The sequence below is a fragment of the Symphalangus syndactylus genome, chromosome 24 (genome assembly GCF_028878055.3).
Source record: "Symphalangus syndactylus isolate Jambi chromosome 24, NHGRI_mSymSyn1-v2.1_pri, whole genome shotgun sequence".
In the NCBI taxonomy this organism is placed as follows: Eukaryota; Metazoa; Chordata; class Mammalia; order Primates; family Hylobatidae; genus Symphalangus; species Symphalangus syndactylus.
The window spans coordinates 59,056,096-59,075,253 of NC_072446.2; the positions used below are offsets into that span (position 1 = coordinate 59,056,096).

General features: G+C 42.1%; 1 long non-coding RNA gene and 1 pseudogene across 1 annotated transcript in view; both read left to right on the plus strand.

Annotated features, from left to right (window-relative positions):
* The first annotated feature begins 1,625 nt into the window (after window positions 1–1,625).
* LOC129474970 (uncharacterized) lies at window positions 1,626–1,828 on the plus strand (annotated as a pseudogene).
* Window positions 1,829–16,571: 14,743 nt separating this feature from the next.
* The window catches only part of LOC129474651 (uncharacterized), a 43,531-nt gene continuing 40,944 nt past the window's right edge, over window positions 16,572–19,158 (plus strand). Inside the window, exons 1-2 of the long non-coding RNA XR_008654602.2 lie at window positions 16,572–17,112; window positions 18,897–18,983. This is a non-coding gene — a long non-coding RNA (uncharacterized lncRNA). The remainder of the gene's footprint in view (window positions 17,113–18,896; window positions 18,984–19,158) is intronic.

Here is a 19,158-nt window from a genome sequence, read left to right on the forward strand (position 1 = left end):
TTCAACATGCCTTCTTTACTGAGATAAATCATTCCTAGCTTTTGATTGAAAGTGACAGACATGTGACTCTTTCTTTCACTTGAATACTTAGAAGCCATTGTAGGTTTATAAATTGGCCTAATTTCAATATTATAGTTTCTCAGCAAATAGTGAGGCCTAAGGAAAGCAAGAGAGATGGGGAAACAGCCGATTGGTGGAGCAATCAGAACATGCACATTTATCAATTCAGTATACCATCTTATATGGGCACAGTTTGTGGCACCCCAAAATAATTACAACAGTAACATCAAAGATCACCGATCACAGATCACCATCAAAGATATAATCGTAATGGAAAAGTTTGAAATTCAGAGAGTTACAGAGACATGATGTGAGTACATGCTGTTGGGAAAATGGTGCCAATAGATTTGCTCAAGTAGGGTTGCCACAAACCATTAATTTGTAAAAAAAAAAAAAAAAAAAAAAAAAAATTGTAATACTGGTGAAGTACAATAAATCAAAGCACCAATAAAATGGGGTGTGCCTGTAGATAAAGAGAGAAAGAGAGAGATGAACACAGACATATATGATGTAGTGATAAGCGCTGTCTAGGAGGATTGTCCCGTGGACAGTAAACAGCAAATGCTAAAGTCTTACATTTTAAGACTATTTCCCAAAGTTATTGACAAATTTTCTTTTTGATGGGAATGCTTGGTAAGTTTTAGTCCTATAGCATTAATTGAATTAATTGAATATGAATATCAGTGTTTAATTTCATTCAAAAAATTTTAACTTCTACTCAGTTCTCCAGGGTCTTCTGATCTAGTTGGAGACAGAGATAGACATGCATGGAAGAACAAAGAAGCACAGGTTATTTTGGAGTGCAATCAACCGCATTCCTCCTAAGAAATACATTCTGACTTACTATAGAGCAGATGCCTGAGTTCACAATAATAGATGAATAAGATATTAATTAATAGACACCTATATTTCTCATATGTATTTTCATACAAGATGATTCAGTTAAGGAATCAAAGGGAAGAGATAAAGAAATAAAGTGGAGGAAAGCAAAGAGAAATCTGACTAGTTCACAATCTTGTCTACAGCAGCAGAGATGTTGTGAAAAAAAAGATGTTACAACCACTAAATTTGGAAAATGTAGTATTGAGAGACTTGTACCATACATCAGCAAAATAAAGATTCTAAGAGAAGTCCTGCAGATTAAATAAACAGAACCGTTTCCTCATGTGAAGCCTATTTACATTCTCACAGAATGTAAATTTGACTGGGGCCAGTCAGATTAAAAAAACTTTTATTAAGGCAGTGTCCCCAACCTTTTTGGCACCAGGGACTAGCTTCGTGGAAGACAATTTTTCCATGGGGTGGGGATGGGGGAATGGTTTTGGGATGAAACTGTTCCACCTCAGGTTGTCAGGCATTAGATTTTCATAAGAATCAGGCAACCTAGATCCCTCACATGTGCAGTTCACAATAGGGTTTCTGCTCCTATGAAAATCTAATGCCCAGCTGATCTGACAGGAGGTGGAGCTCAGGTGGTAATTCTGGCTTGCCCCCTGTTTCTGTGGGACCTACTGTGTGGACTGTTTCCTCAGGTTGGGGACCCCTGCATTAAGAAATGTAAAATGAAGATTACATTTTCAGGGATCATTTCTATAGTTTGTCACTAGGGAAGTTTCTCTGAATGTGTAGAGCACCAGAAATATGAGGAAGAGGTGCAGGGTTCTTTCCTGAGTGTGAAGCTGGCTCTTGGCACTGCTTTCCTGCAACTGCTATTTGCCATTGGTGATTGTGGAGAGTCAGAGGGAGAGGATGATGCAGTCTGAGTGGTTTCCGCTATAGAAAGAAACAGAGAAAGGCAGGAAGGGAGGGAGGAAGAAGGGAGGGAGGGAAAGAAGGAAGGAGGGAGGAAGGGAAGGAAGGAGGGAAGGAGGAAAGAAAGGAGGGAGGAAGGAAAGGAAGAAGGGAGGAAAGAAAGGAAGAAGGGAGGTAGGGAAGTAAGAAGTGGGGAGGGAGGAAGATGGGAGGGAGGAAGGGAGGAAGGAAGGAAAAGAGGGAGAGAGGGAGGGGGGAAGGAAGGAAGGGAGGGAGGGAGGAGGGAAAGGAGGAAAGAAGGGAGGAAGGAAGGAAGGAAGAGAGGGAGGGAGGGAGTAGGGAAAGAAGGAGGGAAGGAAGGGAGGGCGGAAGGGAGAAAAGCAGGAAGGAAGGGAGGGAGGAGGGAAGGAATGAAGGAAGAGGGAGAAAGGAAGGAAGGAGAGAAGGAGGGAAGGAGGGAGGGAGAGAGGGAGAGAGGGGAAACAAGAGAAAAAAAGAAAAGAAAAGAAAAGAAAAGAAAAAGAGAGGGAAGTAAGGATTGAATTTTCTCCTAACATCAACCATGTCTCTGAACTCTAGATCAGGAGAATCCAGATCTCTTCACTGTGTTTGTGTAAATTCACCACCTGGTACCTCCCAATTTTCAGGGCAAATGTCCTCCGCCCATGATAAATGGTAACCAATACATCAAGAAATGTTCTGAGTAAGCTAATTATGACACCTTTTTCACAGACTCAGGTTAGTTTTCAACTTACTGTCAACTTAAATAGGTTTCAGTAGGAAAGCTATTAACTTCTGTTGACTGAGAAGAAATAGAATTATTATCTTGTTTATCAAAAGAGCCAATTTGTCTGTCTCCCTAAATGTATTTATTAAAGTAAAAAGGTTACTTTTTATTCCTGTCATTGGAAGATTGGGGCTTATTATCATTCCAGTTGTTTTTTCGGATAAAAAAGAGTTCAGAATACTGTTGCTATCTACACCTTCCTTGAGTGTTCTGAGGGAATGTTTGTGGGCACTAACTGTAAGAGAGTTTACAGTCTGAAGCTGGTCACCAATGCTGAGCAGAGAAGCTCTGCTGAGGATGTGGATAGATTAAACTATCCATTGGAGAGTATCTTAGACTGAGTCTTCAGGAGCTAATCCTGAACAGGAATTTGTCAGGAATTTATTAAGGACGTGCCCCAGGAGAAACTAGTGAGGGAATGGAGAAGCAAGACAAGAGAAGGGGAAGTCATTTAGCAAGGGTGCAATTCTGGGGAGGATCCCAGCCTCTGCTCATCCTGCAGGAGAGCTCTAGAGCATAAATTACATCTCAGAGTTTGTACTGACAGGAGGCAAGAGAGCTAGGCTCTCATATCTCCATGCTCATCAACCTTGGCTAATGGCCATCCCAAGGGGTCTCAAACCCAAAGCACTTCAAAACCCACACATGTGGGCAAAGTGGCTCCAGTAGCACAATGACAGGCCTCCAATGACAGACACTCCTTGACAGTGTCAAGGTAAAGGAAATTAAAAGCAGAATTAAACAGAAACAAAGGTAGCAGTAAAGGAATGGTGAAGAGGATTAATGAGATGTGGGCATGGCACCTAGAGTGTCTATAGAAAGTTGTGTAGAGCCCCATGTAACCCATACCAAGTCAACTACCATTGCATCTAGGCCATGAGCATGTAGCTCAGTTTCTCCCCCCTTTCACTTCCAATAATATCTGTCCCTTTCCTATGCAAATGGGTTCAATATAGCCAAAGGTAACTCTTCTTCCTCATAAAGGAGCAAATGCTTTTAGTATAGTTGCATTGCTTTTACAGTTTCTTCTCTTTGAGTCTGGATATAATAACTTCTTTGCAACAATCCATCCTACATCTTATTTTTATCATATGATTATATGTTTGCATTGTGCAGAGATTGGGATGGACTTTCACGGAGGGGCCAGCTCACAGCACTGAACACACAGGTGCAAAACTAGCTGTCTGAGTGCCAATGGACTCTGTGCCACTTGCTTGCACCCAAGTGGATTTCTACAGGGATGAGTATTTCACTTTCCTCCAGTAGAAGTGCCATCTGTTAGTACTCCAAAAAAGTAGCATTGATATATGATTCATTAGCTTATGTATATTCTAATACAATTTGAGTGGTAAAATCACTTTTTTCAGACCTTTGTGGATCTTGTGACTCATTTTGGAATATTTTCCCCTTATTTCCATTTTATTATTTGACTCCAGAGTCAAAATTAAAATCTGCAATGAATATTTTATGGCCCACACTGTCTCTTGGTTCTCTCATGCATAATACGAAGTATCTGCAATTAAATGAAGGCAAATGAAAGATTTCAGAAAGTAATACTGTTGAAAACTAAAGAAGCTTGAAAAGGTTGAATTTCCAGTCCAGGACTTTTTATTCACATATAACTCATACTTTCCTTTAGAAGCAGGAATAGTATTCACTTCACTGGCTCTCATCCTGTCTAATATAGCAAGCCCTGCATAGAACAAGCCCCATACATATTTCTGGATGTGCCCCATGCTTGCTCGCAAACAAATATTGTTAGAAGTTAAGCGGCTGCCTCCATGTCTTTTCCTTTCACTCCAAGCCTCCTCAGCGTAATTTCAAGTTTGAGGAGGCTCGAGAAAGATGTTGGTCTCATCTCTGGGATCCCCTTCATTTACACTCCTGTTGTATATACTGTTGTGTCTTGGCTAATATTCAGGAATCCTCCCCAAAACCAAACTCAGGAGGCAGTGAGATAGTACCAGATATTCTGGGAGCCCTCAAGTAATATTAAATATTGGAGCTTTAGTATTCATCCCAGTGTGTGCTTATGAAACTTCTCTTTCCTAGGACAAAAACAGAGGCAAGGATCTGAATGTAAACCAGAAAAGATTTCATGAACGCGAAGAGACTTAGTGAAGATTTCACTAGGGAAGTAGGGAGTAAGTCTTCACTAAGTTCCAATACTTTTAGGGTTACTTTGGAGCCTTGTTGGAGGAGACAAAGGAAGCAAAAGAGCATACTGCAATGTGCTACAGGGCACAAATAGGCCTCACAAAGAGAACCACACTATGTATGCACTTTCTGAGTAAGTGCATTAATGGAAATAAGAAAGTCTTCTTTGGCATATAGTATTAACACAGTTTTGGGGAAAAACAGCTATTGCAGTTTAGACTCAAGTGTCAAGTGCCATAAAAACTACAGATGCATCCCTTTGTGCAAAAATATATTGAAAATACCCCTTTCAATCAGCTTCTTCCCATCCACTGTGTGTTTCTCCAGCTCCCACACTGGCTTGGAGAATGTCAAAAGAAATTTATTTCAAACTGTGTGTCACAGTAATAAAATACTTTTGTTGCTGCTGGCTGTGTCATAATAAACTATGTTATACAGGGTAAAAGGAGGCAGAAAACTTACTGAGGGATCATAAGATTGAACTAGCCAGGCGTGGTGGCTCACACCTGTAATCCCAGCACTTTGGGAGGCTGAGGCGGGTGGATCATGAGGTCAGGAGTTCAAGACCAGCCTGACCAACATGGTGAAACCCGTCTCTACTAAAAATACAAAAATTAGCCAGGCATGGTGGTGAGTGTCTGTAATCCCAGCTACTCAGAAGGCTGAGGCAGGAGAATCACTTGAACTTTGAACCTGGGAGGTGGAGGTTGCAGTGAGCCGAGATTGTGCCACTGCACTCCAGCCTGGGCAACAGAGTGAGACTCCATCTCAAAAAAAAAAAAAAAAAAAAGATGGAAACATTTGCTTCCATATTCAGTTAATGGCAAAGACAGAGTCTGACTCCTAGCAGGATAGAAAGAGAGATGAAGTCAAGAGAAGAAAAATGTTGAAAAGCCTTAGAATTCTTGAGTCAGGAAGAAAATCTTGGCAATCAGTCAGTGAGATAGTGTCAGAAAGTCTGAGACTATCATCAAAACAGAGGAAATGAAGTAGGAAACTAGATTAGTCAGTGCCATAGCAGAAGCATCTCATGAATTTGACCATATTAGAAGTAGTAACAGCACTACCTAACATACCTCCTCAAAGCTCTGTCACTTAAAATAATAAGCATATGTTTAGTCCTTGAATCTGAGAGTTGAGAATTTGTGCTGGGCTCAGCTGGGTGGTTCTTCTGCTCTCAGCTTGGCTCTAAACGTGTGTGGGGGATGGCTTGCTGTGTAGAGGATGGCTTGCTGTTAGCTCATCAAAACTAGGTGACCTGGGTATGTTCCACATTTGCCATTCTCCAGCCAACTAATCCAGCTGTCTATGGCAATGATAGAGCTATAAGAGAGAATAAGACCATTTCATGCCTCTGCTTGCATCGTCTATGCCAACATCCTGTTGGGCAAACCAAGTCACATGGCTGAGCCTGGAGTCAAGGGGCAGAGCAGGTTTCCCACAATGGGAAATTATATTACAAAGTCATATGGCAAAGGAGTGGGAACAAGGAGAGAAAAGTACTGGGTTATCTCTGTACTCTAGCCCATTAGTCATTCTGGGCTTATATTGATTTGTCATTTCTGTGTTATCAGAACTTCACGAGCAAAACCATTATCAGGTACAGTTTATGCTTCGAATAAAGCTGAGAAACCTATTGTATGAAAGGTATTTTTAACCAGCAGTGTACAGGCGAATAATAATTAAAGTGATGATAAATTCAAAACATGAATTCACCTCAATCTGTTTTCTTGGGGGTACCCTTAAATAAAGCATTTCATGTTTGTTATTTAACAATTTCATATGTGCCATGAGTCTTACAGCAATATTTAGGAATTATCCTCACAACAGCATGGACAGCGCAGTGCTATGATTATTTCAGTTTATTGTGGAGGTGGTTGAGATGGCAGATGTGTACCAGCAATACCAAACTAAGTAACTAAAATATGGAAAGTTTCAAGGGTCCCCTGAGTGTTCAGTTTATACAAGCAAATATATTTCTGGCTGAACTGACTGATTATTGGACTGAAGTAAATAAATTAAACAGATGTTTTAGCAACATGCTTTCACAGCTTCAAAGCATAGTAAGAATTTTTAAAACACCTATTTATTTGCTTCAGATTGCAACAGACGAGTCAGTATTACAACTCATGACTTATAGGCTGTAGACAAGGTGAATCACTCTGTGACCTAAAATATATAACCCCAGTGAGCTTGGGGTATTATACTGTTTTAAACCGAGTTCCTCCAAAAGCAGTCCTGAGACAATAATTTCAGGAAATGTAATCCAATAGTACAAGCACAAAATGCAGCTACTGTCCAGGCTGAGGGAGAGAGGTGGCCAGTGAAGGAACCAAGAATTAGCAGAGGGATCCCTGTGTCCCCAAGGCAAAGATTGAGGCCACTTATAATACTGTAATTTTCAGTTATATATACATATACATGTACACACATATATACACACATACATGTGTTAGTCTACCTTTCCTGGTGTAGAGCTACTAAAACGCTTGGAATCTCTAGTGATAAGAGTGTCTTTTATATGCTAATGAAAAGACTGGTGGCTGGGGACCCCGAGGTAGCTTTAGGATGGGGGCTGTTCACCGGAAAGACCTAGGCCAAATTAGAGGGTTGAGACCTCCAGGAGGGGAGGTGAAGTTTGAGTTTATCACCAGTGGCCACTGATTTAATCAGTCATGCATAGATAATGAAGCTACCACAAAAACCCAAAAGGATTGATGTTGGGGAGCTCCTGGATAGCCGATCACATGGAGATTCTTGGACAGTGGTGTGCCCAGGGAGGGCAGGGAAGCTCTGTGCCTCTTCCCACATAACCTCACCCTATATATCTCTTCCTTCTGGCTGTTCATCTGTATTGTTTATTATACCGTTTATTTTTTTATTTTTATTTTTATTTATTTATTTTTTTTGAAACGGAGTCTCACTCTGTCACCCAGGCTGGAGTGCAGTGGCGCAATCTCGGCTCACTGCAAGCTCCGCCTCCCAGGTTCACGCCATTCTCCTGCCTCAGCCTCTCCAAGTAGCTGGGACTACAGGCGCCCACCACCACGCCCGGCTAATTTTTTCTGTATTTTTAATAGAGACGGGGTTTCACCGTGGTCTCCATCTCCTGACCTCGTGATCCGCCCGCCTCGGCCTCCCAAAGTCCTGGGATTACAAGCGTGAGCCACCGCGCCCGGCCTATACTGTTTATTAATAAATAGGTAAACTTAAGTAAAGCGTTTCCCTGAGTTCAGTAAGTCACTATAGCAGATTAATCAAGCCTGAGCAGGGGGTTGTGGAAACCAAGTCACAGCCAGTCCGCCAGAAGTTTAGGTGACAACCTATTACTTGCTATTATTAATACTTACTGTGAGACACCTGCTCTGCCTCTTGACTCTGGGCTCAGCCATGTGACTTGGTTTGCCCAATAAGATGTTGACATACACGATGCAAGCAGAAGACTGAAATGGGCTTCTATATTGGAGCTTGCTCTCTCTTGCAGCTCCATCATTGCCATGGACATCTGGGTTAGTTGGCTGAAGGATGGAAGATGTGGAGTATAGCCAGGTCACCCAGTTTTGATCAGCTAACAGCAAGCCATCCTCCACATGTGTTTAGGAATTATCCTCGCAACAATCATATGAAAAAAAAGCTCAACATCACTGATCATTAGGGTAATGCAAATCAAAACCACAATGAGAACTCATCTCACATCAGTCAGAATGGTTATTACTAAAAAGTAAAAAAAATAACAGATGCTAGTGAGTGAGTTTGTGGAGGAAAAGGAACACTTATACACTGTTGATGGGAGTGTAAATTAGTTCACCCATTGTGAAAGACTGTGGTGATCCCTGAAAGATCTGACGACAGAAATACCATTTAACCCAGCAATTCCATTACTGGGTATACACCCAAAGGAATATAAATCATTCTATTATAAAGACACACGCACACATATGTTCATTGCAGCACTATTCACAATAGCAAAGATATGGAATCAACCTAAATGCCCATCAATAACAGACTGGATAAAGAAAATGTGGTACATATATGTTACGGGATCCTTGCGGTGTCACTTTTCTTGCTGGAAGCCTCTGTGGCCGGTGGCGCCTTTGCCTGAGTTTTGCTCGAGCCCACCTGGCCTGGCAGGCTGTGCTTGGCTCATGCCACTGGCCTGGATCCCACGCCTGCCAAGGGCCTGGATCCACACCTGCCAAGGGAGAGTCAGGTGTAGAGTGGTGAACGGTGCGTGAGCAAGTGTGGGGTCCGACCACTGCACACAGTTAGCCATGCTGGCTGCTGCAGTGGGTCAGGCAGCTCCAGGTGCTGGCACAGACCCCAGCTCTCTGCGAGGCTGCGGCTGGACCAGGCACACTGCAAGCAGCTTCCACGGCTGGCACCTGGGAATGTGCGGACACGGAAGCTTGGAGACACCAGGAACCTTAGGGCCCCAAAGAGGGAGTCACAGCCCCGGCTCAGGGAGCTCCCAGGTCCAGGTTTCCCAAAGGTCCATAGAGCTTCTCTCCTTCTCTTTACCTGCAGCGTAGTGAGCAATGAGCACGTCTCAGCCCCGTTCGTTTTACAGCTCTTTTAGCCTCGCCATTTAGTGGGTCTGGAGTTCTTGCCCTGCAACCAGGCAGAATGAGGTATGCAGACAAGTGATGGGCGAGCAAGATGAAGAAGAGCTTTGTTTAGCAATAGAACAACTCAGAGGAGACCCGCAGGGTGCAGCTCCTTTCTGCAGCCAGGGTGTCCCATCAAATGTTCAGCTCCTAGCAGAGAGGGTAGTTCCTGTCTGCAGGCAGGTTGTCCCGACAAGTGTTTAGCACCCAGCAGAGAGGGTAGCTCCTCTCTGCGGCTAGTCATTCCATCTTCTGCTCAGCTCTGGCTGAGCCCTGGGCTTTTTATGGGCCTCAGAGGGGAGGACGTGTGTGAGGATTGGCCCATGGGCGGCCACGGGCGACCAGAAAAAGGCACCACAAGTTCCCACTCTGGTCTGCCGGACAGGCAGCCTGGCCCCCAGCCTTCAGGCCCTCCCTGGCTTGAAGGTGGGGGCTCACTGGGGACCCGCCCCTTTCCACCCAGGAGTCTTCCTGCCTCCTGCCGCTGTCCGTGGCGCCCAAGCTGCTAGCGCCAAGGGTCACCTGCAAGCCAGCAGGTAGCTGCCCTCAGTCCCACCTTGGCTTCCCCCTGCACTCGTCAGCAACCAAAGTCTGGAGGGGGCCGAGGCGGCAGGGGGATGGTGTGTCAGCGCTGCCATGAGCATGGGCAAACCCAGCCAGCCTGTGACAGCACCTGGGCTTGGCCCTAACCCTGCTCCAAGATTGAAGCGAGCGCCAGGAGCAGGAAGAGGCCAGGCAGCAGGAGCAGACACCTCCAAGCCTGCAGGGGTAGTGGGGGACTTCCTGGGCCCCCAGAGTGCATAGTGCAGAGACATCCAGGTCCTGCACTGGGAGGGTGGGGCACCTGCCCTCTCCATGGAGTGTACAGGCAGCCCTGGCTGTGCTTCCTTGCAGCCTGGGGTAAGGGCTCCAGGTCCTCACTGGGTTCCTCTCTGCCCGCCCATACCTGACCGCACTGCTCCCCAACTGGCTGATGGCTCGGCTGGGCTCCATCATGGCGGCCCCCAGGACAGCGGGATCTGGGAGAGTTCCCATTTGTCCCTGGCTCCCACCCGCTCCATGGAGCATGGCAGCGTCAGGGACCCAGCTCTGCCTTCCACCTTGCACCTTCCCCGAAGCAGCGGCGGGTGACAGTGGTGACAGGGAGCCAGGGTCCGGAGCGGCAGAGGCTCCAGGCCTGGTGGCAGGTCCAACCTGGCTGTGTGAGGGTGATGGCGGTGTAGTCAGCTGCCTTGGGGATGCAAGGCTCAGGGGACCCATCGCTTCCACTGCTGCTCCCGCAGCCGCTCCTGCCGCCACTGCTCACACCTCCCTGCTGCAGCCAGCACTGTTGCAGCGGCCACTCTGGACGCCGACCGCTGCCATTATATACACCATGGAATACTATGCAGTCATAAAAAGAGTGAAATCTTGTCCTTTGCAGGAACATGGGTGGAGCTAAAGAACATTATCCTTACAAAACTAACACAGGAACGGAAAGCCAAATACTGCATGCTCTCACTTATAAGTGGGAGCTAAATGATGAGAACACATGGACACATAGAAAGGAACAACACACACTGGGGCCTATTGGAGAGTGGAGGGTGGGAGGAGGGAGAGGATCAGGAAAAATAAGTAATGGGTGCTAAGCTTAATACCTGGTTGATGAAATAATCGATACAACAAACCTCCATGACACAAGTTTACCTATGTAACAAACATGCACTTGTACCCCGAACTTAAAATAAAAGTTTATATATATTATATTAAAATCCAGCACCTATTTCTTGTTACCTTTTCTTTAGTGTGGCTACTAGAAAATTTAAAATTATATGGGTGACTCACATTTATAGCTCACGTTGTATTTCTCCTGGATGGATGCTGCCTTAGAAAAGCCACATATAACTGGATACTCAATAAATATTTGATGACTAAATTAATAAGGTGGGCATTTTTTTCTAGAGATTCTAAAATGTTTGAATTTCACTGTCTAGTATGTTGTTGTTTTTTTAATTTGGGGACTAATATGTGGTCATCAACTTTTTAATTTTACCTAAAGTAAATGTAAAACCAAAAAAGTCATCTCCTATAAACATTATTTTGTAAAAAAGGAAACATTTCAACACTCAAAAGCAGGAAGTAAGTGATCACAAAGGTAACAGTGGTCAACATGCACAATTATTTTGAAACCAACAAAAGAGACAGACACATATTTAAATTTTCAGGTGCAGAACAAGTGCACAATAAAATTCTACTCTGAGTCATGACATTGTGTGTAATTGTTTTCTTGACACAGTTGTCAGTTTTAGGGTAGCTATGTTGTCAGTCAATTGGAAGTAAAACTACTCTGTCCAGCTTGTTTTCGCTCTTTCTGTTAATTATTTTTGCTGAAAACTCACTTGGCAAAGGAACAGCAGTGAAAATGGAATGGACACAGTTAGTACTATTTCAGTCCCTTTGGAATATTCTGGGGTGACTGATTGCTGCCAGGGAATAACAAGATCAAATCTTCACACTCAAGCCACCCCCATTAGTCTTATCAAACATATTGATGTTTTCTCTACAGCCAGAGGAGACCACAGATACAGATTTTCAGGGCCACAGGAAGGAGGCCACAGGACTGGCCAGTGAGTGGCACCTCAGATCAGACCGTGGTAGTTCAACATGGAAAAGGAGGAATTTATCTGAGAAGGATGCTGTTCCCATGAACATCGCAGAACTGGTGACTAACCTGATGAAAATCTTGCCTGGAGAGTCTTGGTGTTTCATCAATAAACTGACAAGATGACCCTTTTATCACCATCCGTAAAAAGGAGATTTAGAACCTCACTTGTTTTCCTATCAATCCAAGGGTTAACATAATCACTGCCTTCGCAGCCCCTGAAGGTTTTTCTTTAATTTGGGAACTAATTAAGTCACCCCTCAGAGATATATGTACACCCCCGCCCCCACATTGTCATTTGCTCTTAGGGGCACCAGACGTGGAGAGAGGAAAGAAGAGACAGAGGAGGCAGTTATTTGACTACAGCTCTTTGGGTTCCTCAGCTGTCAATTTCCATGAAGCATCATCACTAGCAAATTTAGAGGATCTCGAGCTGAGTTGAACAAACATTATCCTCCAGATGGGAAGCTGTGCTTTTTAATCAGAGTTTCTATTTGTTTCACATCTCTCCGGAACACAGAGACATTTTCTTAAAGCCTCATTCCAACGAAAGAAGACAAAAATAATGGAAAATAAAAAATGTTTTACAATCAATTTCCAGGAAAGTATTTGCTATTGATGCTGCCTTTTCTTACGAATTCTTCTGGAAATTTCCTCAATTATAAAGATCTGAAAATTAGAAAGTTGTTCTTCTTTAAGGGAGAAAAAAAAACGTATTTTTTTTTTTATCTCTGCACTGATCTTAGGAATCAGTGATGGAATTCAGTGATGGAATCTAGCAGTCTGACATTTGCAATCTATCGCAATGAGATCCATATTTACAACAATAGCCTCCCAAGCATTTGTCTCCTTTTATGCTCTGTGGGTGGACCTCCTGGAAAGGTAATGGTGGTGCCTGACAGCTGCACTGGCCAACCCCAACCTGAAAGTATTTCGTAGGCAATGAAAGAGAAAACTGGAAGGAAGACGGCCTGCCATCTTGTCAACTTTGTATTTCCTTTAAGTATATAATTATTTATCAACATAATTAGCATCACATTTTAGTTATGTCTAATTGCTATGTATAAATACACAAATATAAGCATTAGAATATAGTTAAGACCAACACTACAATTTGCTATCTTTCTCATACCAAACTTTACTTAGGTCCAATCACTCCAGGGCTCACCGTGATAAAAATTTTTGTACCATATTTGTTGTATACTAGAAGAATGAAGACCTAGAAACATGATTCCATTTCTCTATTGTCCCAGACAAACTCCAATTTAGCCTTCATCTGCTTTCACTTTCTTCATTAGAGAAGGATTTCCTCCATACTTCCCATTAGCATTTTCTGCTGGCTATGCCAGAACTGTGTCTTTCTTCCTTTTCCTTCTTACTTTTATTTGTTTTTTAAAGAAAACCCCTTTGCCCCAAGTGATTTAGCCAGAGCCAAAAGAAAATCACCCCGGAATAAATAGGAGTCTTTGAGTTTTCTGTCCTTTGAAGCTTAAACAGATTAAATTTCTTTGCTCTGAATGCCAAAGATTAACCTTTAACCATGCCAGAATCCTATAGCCCATCCTAAACCTGTTCTGAAAAGATGTTTCTCTGGGATTTTTTTCTATTTTTAATATGTTCAAATGGTACAGGTTTCACACCGAGCTTGCTGGCTCTCTCACAAGCATTCATTCTGAGCTACTAAATGGGAGAAATTCACCTCTCTTTTGTAGATTTTTAAAACAGTCAACTTTCATGTCCTGCCTGATGGTAATCTGTTACACATTTGTGTAGCAGAATTCAGGCCAGACTTGGCTGTTTAGAAACCACTTTAATTTGCTACCATCCCTGAGAGTTTAAGTCTGTCAAAAATACTACAATTTTAGTTATGAGAAGGAAAAAGCAGACAGACGTCATGTGTGCCTCCCACAGTCTCTGGCTGAAAACCCACTCACGCTCCAAAATAATTTTCTCCCACAGGATCTCACTGATTTGTACGAACACAAAGCAATCTACACCAAGTTATTACAAAACTAAGAGTAGAATCAAGAAAATCATGAGTGCCCTTTACTCAAAATTCTGATATTTACCCAAAGAAGCACATCATACAGTACTTATAAAACAATGTATTAATACAAATGTCTGAGCTTCAGCTGATTGTTCCTCTTCTTTTGTGATTTTTTTTCCTCATCCCTACCCTTAATTCAAGGATTTTTTAAAAAGCCCTATGAACATAAGGATGAATATCAACAAACATAGTATATACTTAGTCTTGAACAAAAGGCAGAAAAAATATTTTATAGTCCTAGACTTTATCTGTATAAGAGAAGAAAGAGATTAAAATACATAAATTTAGCTGAGTGCAGTGGCTCATGCCTGTAATCCCAGCACTTTGGGAGGCCAAAGCAGGTGGGTCACTTCAGGTCAGGGGTTTGAGATCAGCCTGGCCAACATGGTGAAACCCCATCTCTACTAAAACTACAAAACTAGCCGGGTGTGGTGGCAGGCACCTGTAATCCCAGCTACTTGGGAAGCTGAGGCAGGAGAATTGCTGGAACCTCAGAGGTGAGGCTACAGTGAGCCAAGATTGCACCACTGTACTCCAGCCTGGGTGACAGAGCAAGACACTGTCTCAAAATAAATAAATTAATTAAAATACATGAATTCCAAATTATATGTTTTAAAAAGAATGAATTGTTTTCACCCTATTGAAATAATGATCTATATGGACAAACAGGCCACTTAAGATGGTGATTTGGCATATGGATGGCTGACATATTAATAGTTAAATTTGAGAATGAGGAATTGACATGTAGGAGATAGCCAGAGGCTGAAGTTGCAGTTTGAGGATGATAGCAGACTAGGTCAGTAGAGGTAGGCTAACAGGGTCAGATGCTAAGGAAAATAATAGAGTGAGAGATGTCAGAAGTGAAGGGGCATGGTGCATTTACAGATTTAGATAGCTGAAATACAAGAAACCATTCCTTCCTGGTTTGGCAAAAAGATGAGATGCTGGAGAGGAGAGTGAAGTGTCAAAGTTTTTGGTGACAATCAAATTTATCATCCAAACCAGGACACTTTAAAGTTTAAAGGTGGACTTTTGGTAATATTTCAGGGTATAGTGACTAAAATTATATCCTCCCAAAAGATATGTTCAAGTCCTAGTCCCCACTACCTGTGAATATGACCTTATTTGAAAATAGGGCCTTTGTAGGTGTATTCAAGTTAAAATGAGATCATACTGGGTTAGAATGGGCCCCAAACCAAATAACCTTGTGTTCTTACAAGGAAAGGAAAGAGACAGAGATACACAGGGGGAGCACCATGTAAAGACAGAAGCAGAGATTAGAGTGATGTATCTGCAGGTGCCAAGGATTGCTTGCAACCACCAGAAGCCAGGAGGCAAACATGAAATAGACTCTGCCTTAGGACATCCAAAAGGAACAACCACATTGACACCTAGATTCCAAAGCTCCAAACTCCAGAACTCTAGGAATATAAATTTCGGATGTGGTATTTGGGAATCGTTGTAAACCAGCATAATGCTACCAATACTGGGCCATGGCCATCCAAGTTGAAAATAATTTTCATGTTTCAGGTCTGCATGACCAAGATGATAACAATATTAACCATGTTTTGAACCAACTAGAGTTACAGCTTCTGCAGAAAAAAAAATGCTGAGTTGGATTTTGGACACTGGGGACTGAAACACTAATGGATATTCACCTAATTAGAGTTGAAGGTGGAAGCTCAGAAAGGTTTTATACAAACCGGCAGTGCAGGAGAAAGGCCAACCCTTGAGGCTTTCTCATGCATGACTACATTGCTAAACTGGCTTAGTATAGAACTCTTATTTTTCAAAACATTTTCACATCAATTATCCCCATTTGATTTTAGCAGGAACCCTGGGAGGTATAACAATCTTCAATTTATGGATAAGTAAAATGAGGTTTTGAGAGGCTTAGAAACTCATCCATAGTTACATAAAGAGCTGAGTTATCAGCAGAGTAAGAGGAACCCAGAATATTTCCTTCCTAATCAATTTTAATTTCTACTCTTGTCATGCTGCTCCCTTTAATGTTCAAATTCAGAATAATGTAAAATTGTGCTGATTTGGCCAATAGCCACTGAAAAAAAGAATAATGTGAAGTTCTTGAAGAACAAATTAAACAGTTATCTAAACTAATGTGCTTTCAAATAAAAAAATAAGAACCCTTTATTAAACTATCAAAATTTTGTAGCAGTTTCAAGTGGGTCACAAATTATAAAACCAGGACTTGAAGAAGAGGCCAAAATAAAGAGAAGCTTCACCAGGACTTTATGTATGACAAACACAATAACAGAAACTCAGACGCAGGTGAGTGAGGCAGGAGAGGGCTAGGGCTGGGTGTTGGCAGTGTTAGGAAGCAAAGTGGGAGGATCTATGAAAGAAGTTATGAAAGCATTAACTCTCTTACAACACATGAAAGTTTTAGAGAAGATAGATAGGCAGATATGAGCAGGGCAGGATATGACCCCAAGGAATGTCAGGTGACCATCAGGTGACTGTCATGCCATTGTGAGGCGGCCTCTTCAGGAATGATGGTCACTGCTGGTGCCAGGGAGGGGAAATTTTCCTAACAAATAGGAAACATCTTGAGCTTCTGGGCAATGACTTTCTAATAAGATCCTAGGAATTGAGCAAGTGTGTCCAGACATGCACAGTAAGGAGCAAAATGGCAGTTTGGCTGGTATATGACCTTCCTCTGGGGGCGCTAGACCAGTAAGGGAAAATTTCCCTAAGAGAGCATGTCTTTAGTTTCAACTACCCAATGGCACATGCGGCCCCTCCCAAATACTGGGGAGTCACTGCACATACGGCAGCTAGCCAACAGCCCGCCCAAGGGGAAGGAGGAAGGGAGAAGACCAAGAAAAACAAACAGGAAATAGTAAATCTATAAGATTCCTGAGCCAAAGATGGGGGGCATTCAACCTTCCTAGTTGCCCAGTGTACTTTTCTTTGCTTCAATAAACTCTCGTTTCTTCCTCAAATCTACATCTGTCTCTTGGTCGAATCCAAGAAGACAAGAACCAATGACTGAAGACACCTCCTAGACTTGCTGCTGGTAACAAAATGAGAACCACTGCAAAAGGTAAAAAGCATAATTCAATAAACCATTTACAGTTTCTGTAAATATACTCAATTCCACAGGAAGGTCTTCTAATTTTATACTTAATTCAACAATTGAAATTCAATTTTAATTTGATTTAAAATACATATTAATCAGAACTCTTAGGCATTATGGGAATAGACAGGAGAGCATAAGACAATGATTCTACCCCAGAACTTGCTTTTATTGTGCAGTCAAGTCCTCAAGCTGGTAACAGAGACTACATAAAAAAACCACTGGTTTTCCCAGCACTGGTAGTTTGGAGGACAGGGAGAAAAAAACAAACAGCCTCTGTAAGTCCTCTTGAAGAGTCATTTTCCACAGGACCTGAGGTGTATTAACAAAGATGAATGGCTCACACCAGATGAACAATTTTATATCATTGAACTATGTCTATTAAAGTACATTTCATGCCTCTTAATTGTTGAATTAAAGAGGTCTCTTAGAATAGCAATAACGTACTCAAACTGGTCATGATTCCTGCTTCAACAGCCATTTTATTAGAGCAATAACTCATAAGGCTGAACTAATCGCTCATTAATTAATACTTAACTTTTTTTTGAGATAAAAGAAGCAAGGTGTTCTTAGAGTAATTGCAATGCAGTTTGTGGAATGTGTACCCCAAGCAGCACCCTGCTGGGACATTTCTCTCAAATCAGTTCAGCATTTGCTGTGTATTTATTCAATTGTGTTTGTCCTTACTGGTGGCCTTTTCCCCATGACTACTTGTCCATTATCAGAGATTAGTGAAGAATTGCAGAGTGATGAATTCCTGGAAAAGAGACTTGTGGTCATAAATACATTCCTTCCTTTCCTGAGGCCCAGAAGGAGCAAGGGAAAAATCATCAGAGAAGCAAGCAGAAAGCACGGAAAAAAAAAAAAAAAAAAAAAAAAAAAAAAAAAAAACAAACGTTAAAAAAAGACAGAAAAAGAGTTAGAAAGTTAAAAAACAAAGGCAAAAAACAAAGCTAAGGATGAAAAAAATGTGGCAAGAATCAGTAGTGTTTATTTAGTTCTACCAGCCCTGGACCTTGGTATACAAGGGCCAGGAACAGCTCCCAATGGTCCCAGGAGATGGTGGAAGTACAAGTACAAACACCAGGTTTTGAATCCTCTGTAAACAGAGGCTGTGCTATGCATGAATAGTTAAGGACAAGTACCAGTTAAGGAATTCTGCCTCTGCTATTCTTAAACTAGTCACAAGCTGAGAAATGATGTGTTTCCAGTGAGGCCGAGAGACTATATAACAGTATTTACCAAGATCCTCTAATGGAAGCCAATGTGGCAAGTATAACACAGAAGAATCCCTTGCATCTGTGGTTTGCAAACTATTTTCTGCTGAGCAGAGATGCCTCAGGGTACACTAGCTGAGAGAAAGAGGGAGAGAAGGAAAGAGTGAACCTCCTATTTCTCTTGCTTCTGCCTCCACCAAAGCAGCCAGCTCCTATCTGTGCGCCTTATGTCAGATTCTGTGCTGCTCAGAAAGAAAATAATTTGAAAAACACTTTAAAAAATATCTGTAGAGAAGTGCACCTTCCACATACGTGGTATTATTATTACTGTGAATTTTTTTGATGTTGTCACTGTAAGCAATCCAGACTGATGATGGAAAAAACAAATTCTGAAAAACATACTTTAAAAGGCTTACTCTGAGCCAATATGAGTGACTGCAGGGTGGATTACACAATCTCAAGAAATACTGAGAAAGTGTGCTGTTTGGTTTTAGTTACCGTTTTTTATTTGCAGTTTGGTTTTATACATTTCAGGTAAATCATAAATCAACACAAGGAAGATATACATTGGTTCAGCCCAAAATGGTGGGACATCTCGAAGCAAGAGCTTACAAGTCATAGGTGAGTTATAGGGATTCTTAAATTGACAATTGGTTGGGAGAGTTAAGCTATTGTCTAAAGACTTGAAATCAGAGAAAAGAATACCTGAGTTAAGATATGTGGGTTGTGGAGACCAAGGTTTTTATTATGTAGGTGAAGCCTCCTAGGTAACAGCCCTCAAAGAGAACAGATGGTA